Source organism: Lucilia sericata, unplaced genomic scaffold (genome assembly GCF_015586225.1).
Source record: "Lucilia sericata isolate MDLA Ls3-8-SP2 unplaced genomic scaffold, ASM1558622v1 Contig004973F_arrow, whole genome shotgun sequence".
Classification (NCBI taxonomy): domain Eukaryota; kingdom Metazoa; phylum Arthropoda; class Insecta; order Diptera; family Calliphoridae; genus Lucilia; species Lucilia sericata.
The window spans coordinates 11,272-22,287 of record NW_023997405.1 but is presented as its reverse complement, the minus strand read 5'-3'; the positions used below and the strand labels follow the sequence as shown (position 1 = coordinate 22,287).

At 33.0% G+C, this 11,016-nt stretch overlaps 1 pseudogene; it reads left to right on the top strand.

Moving 5' to 3' along the window:
• Nucleotides 1-5,036: 5,036 nt before the first annotated feature.
• LOC119615338 lies at nt 5,037-8,811 on the top strand (annotated as a pseudogene).
• The last annotated feature ends 2,205 nt before the right edge of the window (nt 8,812-11,016 follow it).

Below are 11,016 nucleotides of genomic sequence, written 5' to 3'. Positions count from 1 at the left end.
GACTAGACTATAGACTAGACATAGACTAGACTATAGACTGACTATAGACTAGATATAGACTAGACTATAGACTAGACTATAGACTAGACTATAGACTAGACTATAGACTAGACTATAGACTAGACTATAGACTAGACTATAGACTAGACTATAGACTAGACTATAGACTAGACTATAGACTAGACTATAGACTAGACTATAGACTAGACTATAGACTAGACTATAGACTAGACTATAGACTAGACTATAGACTAGACTATAGACTAGACTATAGACTAGACTATAGACTAGACTATAGACTAGACTATAGACTAGACTATAGACTAGACTATAGACTAGACTATAGACTAGACTATAGACTAGACTATAGACTAGACTATAGACTAGACATGACTACATAGACTAGACTATAGACTAGACTATAGACTAGACTATAGACTAGACTATAGACTAGACTATAGACTAGATATAGACTAGACTATAGACTAGACTATAGACTAGGCTATAGACTAGACTATAGACTAGACTATAGACTAGACTATAGACTAGACTATAGACTAACTATAGACTAGACTATAGACTAGACTATAGACTAGACTATAGACTAGATATAGACTAGACTATAGACTAGACTATAGACTAGACTATAGACTAGACTATAGACTAGACTATAGACTAGACTATAGACTAGATTATAGACTAGACTATAGACTAGACTATAGACTAGACTATAGACTAGACTATAGACTAGACTATAGACTAGACTATAGACTAGACTATAGACTAGACTATAGACTAGACTATAGACTAGACTATAGACTAGACTATAGACTAGACTATAGACTAGACTATAGACTAGACTATAGACTAGACTATAGACAGACTATAGACTAGACTATAGACTAGACTATAGACTAGACTATAGACTAGACTATAGACTAGACTATAGACTAGACTATAGACTAGACTATAGACTAGACTATAGACTAGACTATAGACTAGACTATAGACTAGACTATAGACTAGACTATAGACTAGACTATAGACTAGACTATAGACTAGACTATAGACTAGACTATAGACTAGACTATAGACTAGACTATAGACTAGACTATGACTAGACTATAGACTAGACTATAGACTAGACTATAGACTAGACTATAGACTAGACTATAGACTAGACTATAGACTAGACTATAGACTAGACTATAGACTAGACTATAGACTAGACTATAGACTAGACTATAGACTAGACTATAGACTACTATAGACTAGACTATAGACTAGACTATAGACTAGACTATAGACTAGACTATAGACTAGACTATGACTAGACTATAGACTAGACTATAGACTAGACTATAGACTAGACTATAGACTAGACTATAGACTAGACTATAGACTAGACTATAGACTGAAGATATAGACTAGACTATAGACTAGACTATAGACTAGACTATAGACTAGACTATAGACTAGACTATAGACTAGACTATAGACTAGACTATAGACTAGACTATAGACTAGACTATAGACTAGACTATAGACTAGACTATAGACTAGACTAAGACTAGATATAGACTAGACTATAGACTAGACTATAGACTAGATTATAGACTAGACTATAGACTAGACTATAGACTAGACTATAGACTAGACTATAGACTAGACTATAGACTAGACTATAGACTAGACTATAGTCTAACCGCTTAAACGAGTTTTTCCGCTATTGCTGCATCTCAAAAACTTAAAATTGGCAACAGTGTGTTTTTAAAATTAAGTTTAAAGTTCAAATACCGACTTAGTTATAGGGTATTTATATATTCTCTAAGACCTCCTTCCAAACTTATATAAACAATTTCTAGCTTTAGGCAATACAATAAAAGTTTTCAAAATTTAAAAGTGGTGTAATTTATGTATGGATTTGTATCAGAAACAGATGTCGATAATGATGTCTTTTGTATGAAATATTTAATAAAATAGAAAACTGTTACTACTAGATGTATTGATATACTAATATATCAATATTATATGCAGTTTAGCTCGTGTCTAATATTTTATAATTTCCAATAAATATAAATCATAGACCAGAAAAAAATCAACACTAAAACTCCATTGTGGTTTTAAAACATATTTTTTGTTAAAAAAAAACCCATTGTTGAGTTGCAAATGATTTCTGAAAAGAGATTATAATTTCGTTTATAGTCATTTAAGATGAATCATTTGAAAACTTATTGATTTTGGTTGTTTTTGTTTTGTATTGATTATTTTATTTAATTTATAGACAATATAAGACAAAAACAACATTTGGAAAAAAATTAAATATGAATTTATCAGACTTCACATATTTACATCATAGTGAATTATGGAAAAAATACGGACTTATACGTCAGACATTAAGAGCATTATTTTTTTCTTTGTTCATTTTTAGACTCGATCGATTGTGTGTCAAATGAATTGAGTAAAATTATAAAAACAAAAACTATGAAATATGAGCAGCCTGCTGGAATAGTAGTAGAATTTATGTTTGTAAGCAAAGCGGCTCTTCAAAAAGATCTGCTGAATAATGCAAGAAGTTGAAGATGGAAATGAAGATAAAAAAAATTAATTCTTTGTTTTTGTTTGAAAGAAAAAAACGAACAACAAAATTTAAATACAAGTAGCTGTTTGTAACTAGCAAACTATTAAGTTTTATGATAGTTAATAGTTTAAGTTGCATTTTAATTTTTTATATTATTTTATGTTTGATGTTGCTGCTGTTGTTTGTTTATTATTTATTTTGCCTCTTTGAAAATTGTAACGCATTGTGGTTTTCGGTTGTTTTGCTCTAGATAACGCCCTTGCATTGCAAAGTGATTGGAGTTTGGCAGTTGTTGTTTTTGTTATTGCAGTTTGACAGCACCAACACCACCGACACTAACATCAATACTAAACGGCTTACTAGCCTCTGTAGTTTAAGAAACTGATGCACAGTGTTTAGGAAGAATTAGTAAACAATGATAAGCATTTTTGGGACTATTAACGTGATTAGTCCCTGCAGCTGAAGATATAAAGCTTTATCCATGTTATTCTTAAAGATATCAGTGGTTTATTTTTCTTTAATTAGACAAACATAACATGAAACAAGTAAGAGTGTTATATTCGGCAATGCCGAATCTTATATACCCACCATCAAACCTCGTTTGACTAGAATGAAACTTACTTATGTCGAACTTCATCTATATACTCGTATTTTTTAGGCCAGTTATAAGCGTTAAAGTAATTTTCTGAAGGGGACCTTATATAGGGGGTAGGGTCAATTATGGGTCGATCCTAATATAATTTGGTAGACAGAATTTGGTTCGTATTAAATTTATTTGTGTCGAATTTCATCGCTACACTCGTATTTTTAAGCCATTAATGAGCGTTGCAGTCATTTTCTAAAGGGGACCTTATATGGGGGGTAGAGTCAATCATGGACCTATCCTCATAAAATTTTTTAGATAGATTTTGACTCGTATGAAACTTACTTATGTCGAATTTCATCTATATACTATTTTTAAGCCAGTAATGAGCGTTAAAGTCATTTTCTGAAGGGGACCTTATATGGGGGGTAGGGTCAATTATGAACCGATCCTCATAAAATTTTGCATAATGATTTTGGATCATAAGAAACTTCCATATGCCGAATTTTATCGCTATATTCGTATTTTTAAACAAGTTATGGCTGTTAAAGCTGCTTTTCGAGGGGCCACTTGTATGGGGGCTATCAGAAAATGTGGACCGATATTGCCCATTTTCAATACCAAACAAACCTTACCTGTTAGAAATATTTATGTAAAATTTCAACCCTCTAGCTCTTTCCATTGGGACTCTATCGTGCTTTCAACAGACAGACAGACAGACAGACGGACGGACAGACGGACAGACATGGCTAGATCGACTTAGAATTTAATGAGGACCCAGAATATATATACTTTTGTGGGTCTATGACCAATATTTCGATGTGTTACAAACGGAATGACAAAATCAATATACCCCCCATCTTTTTTGATGGTGGGTATAAAAATTCATGTTATAAATCAACAATACCTTTTTCACCATTTATGAAAATGAGAGGAGTTAAGTTCTAATCCGATCACTTCTGAATTTACAAGATCATTTACTTGATTTGAATAAGGCAGGTTTGGAATAGCTTGAGAAAATTGTATGCGTTTACAGAGACAAAATTAAGCGGAATTAGAAACAAAACTATCGAAGTATTGAGTGGCTGAACTTTTTAAGCCGAGAGATCGAAAATATATAAATTCCAGGAAGATCTTTTAACTTTTATTATTCCATCTATAAGATCTTTGCAAAGGGGAATGCGGACAAAGTTTTTCCTCACAATTTCTAGGGCGATCAAAGCAAAATTTAGATGATTTGCATGACTTTCAGTGAAAGAGACAAAGCCTTTCCTAATACAATTTCTAGAGAGATCAAGGCACAATTCACTCGCTCATTTAGATGACTTTAATAAGACTGCGCTGGACTCTTTACAATAAGGATGTTACATAAGTGACTTAACTGTTATAAGTGACAATGTTCTGACTGCAAGATCCGTTTAAAGTGGGAGACAATTTTGGAACGATCGATCGTTATCCATTGCACATCCTTGTAATCCTAACAATCTAAGCTGACGATGCAATTTTAATGATAATAAATTAACTTCAATTGGAGCAATGAATTTTTTTAAATTGGTCTATGATTTCAGTTAATTCACTCTAAACTTTAGAATATTTCATTTATTTATTTTATTAACTTTTTAAAGCCAACAAAATCACTGTAAAATTGCCAACATTTGTATATGAAGGTGGCAGGCAGTACTTTATTGCCATTACTTGTTTAAATAATGAATTGTTTATGAAAAAATAACGAACTATGTTTATGTAATATTATATACTTCATTTTTATTTTCAACACCTTCCAATTAAGTTAGTTTTTTTTCACAAAGATTTTCAAAAGAATTTCATATGAGTGTGTTCATGTTTTAACATTCCATTTTTTTTTGTATTTGTTTGCACAGGCCTTTGTAAAAGCTGTAACTAGTGGTGTAGAAAACGTCGAAGAAGTCTTACTATCGCCAGAATATCAAAAACAATTAGTGCCACGCGGACCGCGTATAGTGGCTGATAAAACGAAGTCTTTTAAAACCATAGACTCGGAGAATGTACAGAAGAGATCTTTGGCCCAGGACGATGGTAAGATAATAACTGAATCGAAAAAAACCACCGAGCACGAGGTTATAGTAGATGACGAACTGCCAGACAATAAGTCGGTCGAAAGTACAGAACAGATTAAAACTTTAGTAAGTAAATTCTTCAATTAGAAAAGAATAATAATAAAATTTAACAAAAAAATTTCTTAAAAAAAAAACAGGAAGCTAATCAGAGATTTTAAACAACGTGATGAACAACATGTGGATATTATTAAAGATGGCAAAGTGGTAGGCACTGAAATGAAATACGCTGCCGAGACCATGCACATGGAAAATGATGATATGCTGAACGCCAGGTGATTGGGATAGTTATCAGATCGTATGAGAAAAATGCGCAAACCCCACAATAAATCTATAATGCAGCAACCCCAAAGTAAAAGCAATTAAATAATTTATCCCCAAAAAATAATATACAAATAATACTTTTTTATTCCCCTTAGGTGTGGTTTTAATGGATCGCAAGGATGCTCTAACCAACGTCCTTTAGATTTCGACAAAGAAGAAGAAACTCGCAAAGGTGAAACTATTAAATGGCTAGAATCACATTTTGGCAGCGAATCGACAGCTTCCAATGATTCACGTGAGGAAGATGGAGCAGATGTCATTGAACCAACTAAGAAACTTACTTTAATGTTACTATCAAATCTAATCAAATCACACTTCTACCAATGCCACTATGACGCTAACGACAAAAAGCCCTATGTCAAGCGTGGTGTCCCCCTTGATAATCCCCCTCCGTCCAATAATGGCGCAAAATATTATCAAGGTATTTCAAATTGGAATAATCGCAATGAAGCGGCTATAACGCCCACAACACCAGCTAATCATTTTGCTTCCAAAGCATTTCGTGATGATCTCCATGCTTCCATAGAACGTAATCAATTGAAAAAAACGAGTGCTGTGTATTCTAAAAAGGATAATTATATAGCAGAAAGTAAACCCTACATAAAACCCATATCCAGCGATAGTTATGTTAGTCGTGAGATATTTTGCAACAGAAGAGACAAAGTCTTTCCTCACAATTTTAGCGAGATCAAGACAAAATTCTCGCGATCATTTAGACGATTTGGATAAGGCTGGACCGGGTTCTTTCGAGGATAGCCGCTATATAAGTGGCTCACGCACTGACCTGCACTATGGCATGAATATTAAAGATAAGGAGAAGCGCAATTATACTAGAGCTGAAATAATAGATGATGTGGATTCACCTGTATCACCACGTAAGAATTCTTATGTAGAAGAGCGATCAAAATCTTATGAACGCAGCTATATAGAAAATGCTCGCTATAATTCCTTGCGACGAGAATCACAGCAACATGATTCTCCCTCGCCACACCGGAAGTGAGTACTTTAGAAAGACCCACCGTGCCTCAACGTAGAAGAAATGGCGAGAAGAAGTTGCGTCAACATACTGAGGTGTTAACAGAAATAAAACTCCTCTACAGCAAGTGCCAATCGATGTGGCTGAACCGCCACCCGACTATTCACCACCACCCAGAAGTCGATCTTCCTCACCCAGAGAAAATTACAATCATCACGGCTTAAGGACCAAACCTTATGCCCATTCTCAACAGCAAATGTATACACCTTCAGCACAACTGGAACAACAGCCGAGGGAAGCTCAAACTTTAAACAGGAAACAAAACCAACGCACTAGATTTGCTCGCAATACACCTTCACCACCTGTGGTTATATCACAACATCAGACACTGAGACCCAGCATGTTAACACAAACCACACAGACTACACCTTCAACCATTTCAACATCTACCGTGGCATCTCATCGCTCCAGTAAAGTAGGACAGGCTATAGGCAATTCGTTGAGAAAACTTGTTGGCAAATTGAGATCAGCCAGTGTGGAACGTAAATTACGCATGAAATCTAAATCCAAGTCACGAGAACAATCTCCAGCTCCAGCCACCCATCAAGAACAACAACAACTACGCACTTATCAGCAATACAATGTTATTGATAGCCATATAGGAGGAAAACATCATACCACCTCCCACGATGAGTCTGAAGAAGAATATAATAGTCAACAAAGAAGTCATTATCCACCGGGACAAGAAGCTCCAAATAAGTCCAATGCTACTGTAGATCGTAGAACTCTTCTACACTCAAGTTCTTCCCATCCAGTGGGTAATAATCGTGACAATGGCTATAGAGTAATGAGTCCTAAGCATCGCTACTATTTGGGTGAAGATCCTTACTCCAGTACCCTGTATGGTAAGGAGAATGTACATGAGACTATGAAAATGCGCAATGGAGCTGCAGCGCAGCCCTCAAACTACAACAACCGAGAATCTTCCACCTCTTCTCACACTCTAGGACGTTATCAGAAGAGCAATCAACGTATGTCGGGCTCCACGCCTAATCTCAATCAGGCATATCGCTCCACCCAAACATTGCCGCGTAAACTCAACGATCATCCATCTGTACATCATTATGAAACACAAACCGTTAATATAGCCCGTTCGAATGCTACTAGCAAAGTTCAAAGTAAATTACGGCAACAACAACAAGCGCCCTCGGAACAACGTATATCTTATCAGCCGATTAGTCAAACACTGGACCTCTTAAGCCGGCCAGAACTTATGCCAAGTCACTCAATCGTAGTAAATCATTTAGTGTTCATGCCATGAACGGTAGCAATGATCCTAGTCCCATTTATATGGAAAAATTAACGAGCAACAACTACACGAACAACAATCTACACTCTAGCCAGGCGTATAAGTCAAATCCTCATCTCTACTCTAGTTCCAAGGAAAATACATGCAACAAAGTGCCCTCAAAAGTCCATCGATTGTTAATCTAATAAGTCGTAGCCAAAAGGATTTAACAAAAATCGGAACAAATGACGACGATACTGATCATTATGCCGAAAGGCAAATGTATACCAACAATAATCGTCATTCAATCACCAAACAACAGCAATATGACGAACGAAAAGTAATGCCAGCTTATAGATCTGGTTCGTATATAGAAGATGATTATAAATATCGACCAGCTCCACATTATCAATTGCAACAGAAGCATTCATTAGAATCTCGCGGCTCTGTGGATATTAACAAGGATACCGCTAGTATTATAAGACACGAAGAATATGTTAGGCAAAAACGAAATCCACCCTCTGGATCCACCATTATTAAAGTACGCAATATGGATTATAGAAAATGAGCATTTTTTTAAAGAAAATATTTCTGAAAGAATTTATAAACGAGAACTGAATACTTTATACTTTTAATAAACCTCCCGCTGCAAACACCAACTTACTCAGTTTCCGATACGTGGGGCACCCACACACACAAATAAAAACCATATAGATTACTGAAAACCCCTTGCTTTGGCTTTAGTTTCATTTGACATGTTAGCAAATAAAAATCCAAAGCCATTTTAAACGAATTTTAACGACATACATATGTTCGGATTTTTAATATCCGTATCCTAATACTAATAACTACTATTTTAAAAATAAAACATCATTTAAATAAAACGTTAATGGCTTCCATTCTTAATTTAATACAAAATAAAATCTAAATTAAAATTATTTAAACTTAATTAAAATTTAAACAAAAAGAAAAAACATTTAATTTTTAGTTAAATTAAAAAACAATCAAATTAATTATTGTATTAATATTAGTTAAGTAGTTTAAATCATTTGTTAAAAAAATAATAATATAATAACAATTAATTATAATCTGCTGACATTAAAACAACAAAAAAAATGTATTAACCTATTTTAAGTATAATACCATTTATTGTGGTTGTCAAATGCAATAAAGTGCCAAAATTTAATAAATTTGAAAATAATTATATTTTTTACGTGTTTTCTTGGTTAGTTCGTTAGTTAGTAGTTAGTTAGTTAGTTAGTTAGTTAGTTAGTTAGTTAGTTAGTTAGCTAGTTAGCTAGTTAGCTAGTTAGTTAGTTAGCTAGTTAGCTAGTTAGTTAGTAGTTAGTTAGTTAGTAGTTAGTTAAGTTAGTTAGTTAGTAGTTAGTTAGTTAGTTAGTAGTTAGTAGTAGTTAGTTAGTTGTTAGTTAGTTAGTTAGTAGTAGTTAGTTAGTAGTTAGTTAGTTAGTAGTTAGTTAGTTAGTTAGTAGTAGTTAGTTAGTTAGTTAGTTAGTTAGTTAGTTAGTTAGTTAGTTAGTTAGTTAGTTAGTTAGTAGTTAGTTAGTTAGTTAGTTAGTTAGTTAGTTAGTTAGTTAGTTACTTAGTTAGTTAGTTACTTAGTAGTTAGTACTTAGTTAGTTAGTTACTTAGTTAGTTAGTTACTTAGTTAGTTAGTTAGTTAGTTAGTTAGTTAGTTAGTTAGTTAGTTAGTTAGTTAGTTAGTTAGTTAGTTAGTTAGTTACTTAGTTAGTAGTTACTTAGTTAGTTAGTTAGTAGTTAGTAGTTAGTTAGTAGTTAGTTAGTTAGTTAGTTAGTAGTTAGTTAGTAGTTAGTTAGTTAGTTAGTTAGTTAGTTAGTTAGTTAGTTAGTTAGTTAGTTAGTTAGTTAGTTAGTAGTTAGTTAGTTAGTTAGTTAGTTAGTTAGTTAGTTAGTTAGTTAGTTAGTTAGTTAGTTAGTTAGTTAGTTAGTTAGTTAGTTAGTTAGTTAGTTAGTTAGTTAGTTAGTTAGTTAGTTAGTTAGTTAGTTAGTTAGTTAGTTAGTTAGTTAGTTAGTTAGTTAGTTAGTTAGTTAGTTAGTTAGTTAGTTAGTTAGTTAGTTAGTTAGTTAGTTAGTTAGTAGTTAGTTAGTTAGTTAGTTAGTTAGTTAGTTAGTTAGTTAGTTAGTTAGTTAGTTAGTTAGTTAGTTAGTTAGTTAGTTAGTTAGTTAGTTAGTTAGTAGTTAGTTAGTTAGTTAGTTAGTTAGTTAGTTAGTTAGTTAGTAGTTAGTTAGTTAGTTAGTTAGTTAGTTAGTTAGTTAGTTAGTTAGTTAGTTAGTTAGTTAGTTAGTTAGTTAGTTAGTTAGTTAGTAGTTAGTAGTTAGTTAGTTAGTTAGTAGTTAGTTAGTAGTTAGTTAGTTAGTTAGTTAGTTAGTTAGTTAGTTAGTTAGTTAGTTAGTTAGTTAGTTAATTAGTTAGTTTAGTTAGTTAGTTAGTTAGTTAGTTAGTTAGTTAGTTAGTTAGTTAATTAGTTAGTTAGTTAGTTAGTTAGTAGTTAGTTAGTAGTTAGTTAGTTAGTTAGTTAGTTAGTTAGTTAGTTAGTTAGTAGTTAGTTAGTTAGTTAGTTAGTTAGTTAGTAGTTAGTTAGTTAGTTAGTGTAGTAGTAGTTAGTTAGTTAGTTAGTTAGTTAGTTAGTTAGTTAGTTAGTTAGTTAGTAGTTAGGTTAGTTAGTTAGTAGTTAGTTAGTTTAGTTATTAGTAGTTAGTAGTTAGTTAGTTAGTAGTTAGTTAGTTAGTTAGTTAGTTAGTTAGTTAGTTAGTTAGTTAGTTATTAGTTGTTAGTTGTGGCCTCCGGTAGGTTAGTGGTTAGTGTTCTAGTCTGGTAGACCGGAGGTGGTGGGTTCGATTCCCACCTGAGGGCACTGGTTCAGGAGCGCACAACAGGCCCGATAGAGGCCTAGGTGTATTTCTTCGGATTTGATGTATACATCCTCCTTTCAAACTAACTAACTAACTAACTAACTAGTTAGTTAGTTAGTTAGTTAGTTAGTTAGTTAGTTAGTTAGTAGTTAGTTAGTAGTTAGTAGTTAGTTAGTTAGTTAGTTAGTTAGTTAGTTAGTTAGTTAGTTAGTTAGTAGTTAGTTAGTTAGTTAGTTAGTTAGTTAGTTAGTTAGTTAGTTAGTTAGTTAGTTAGTTAGT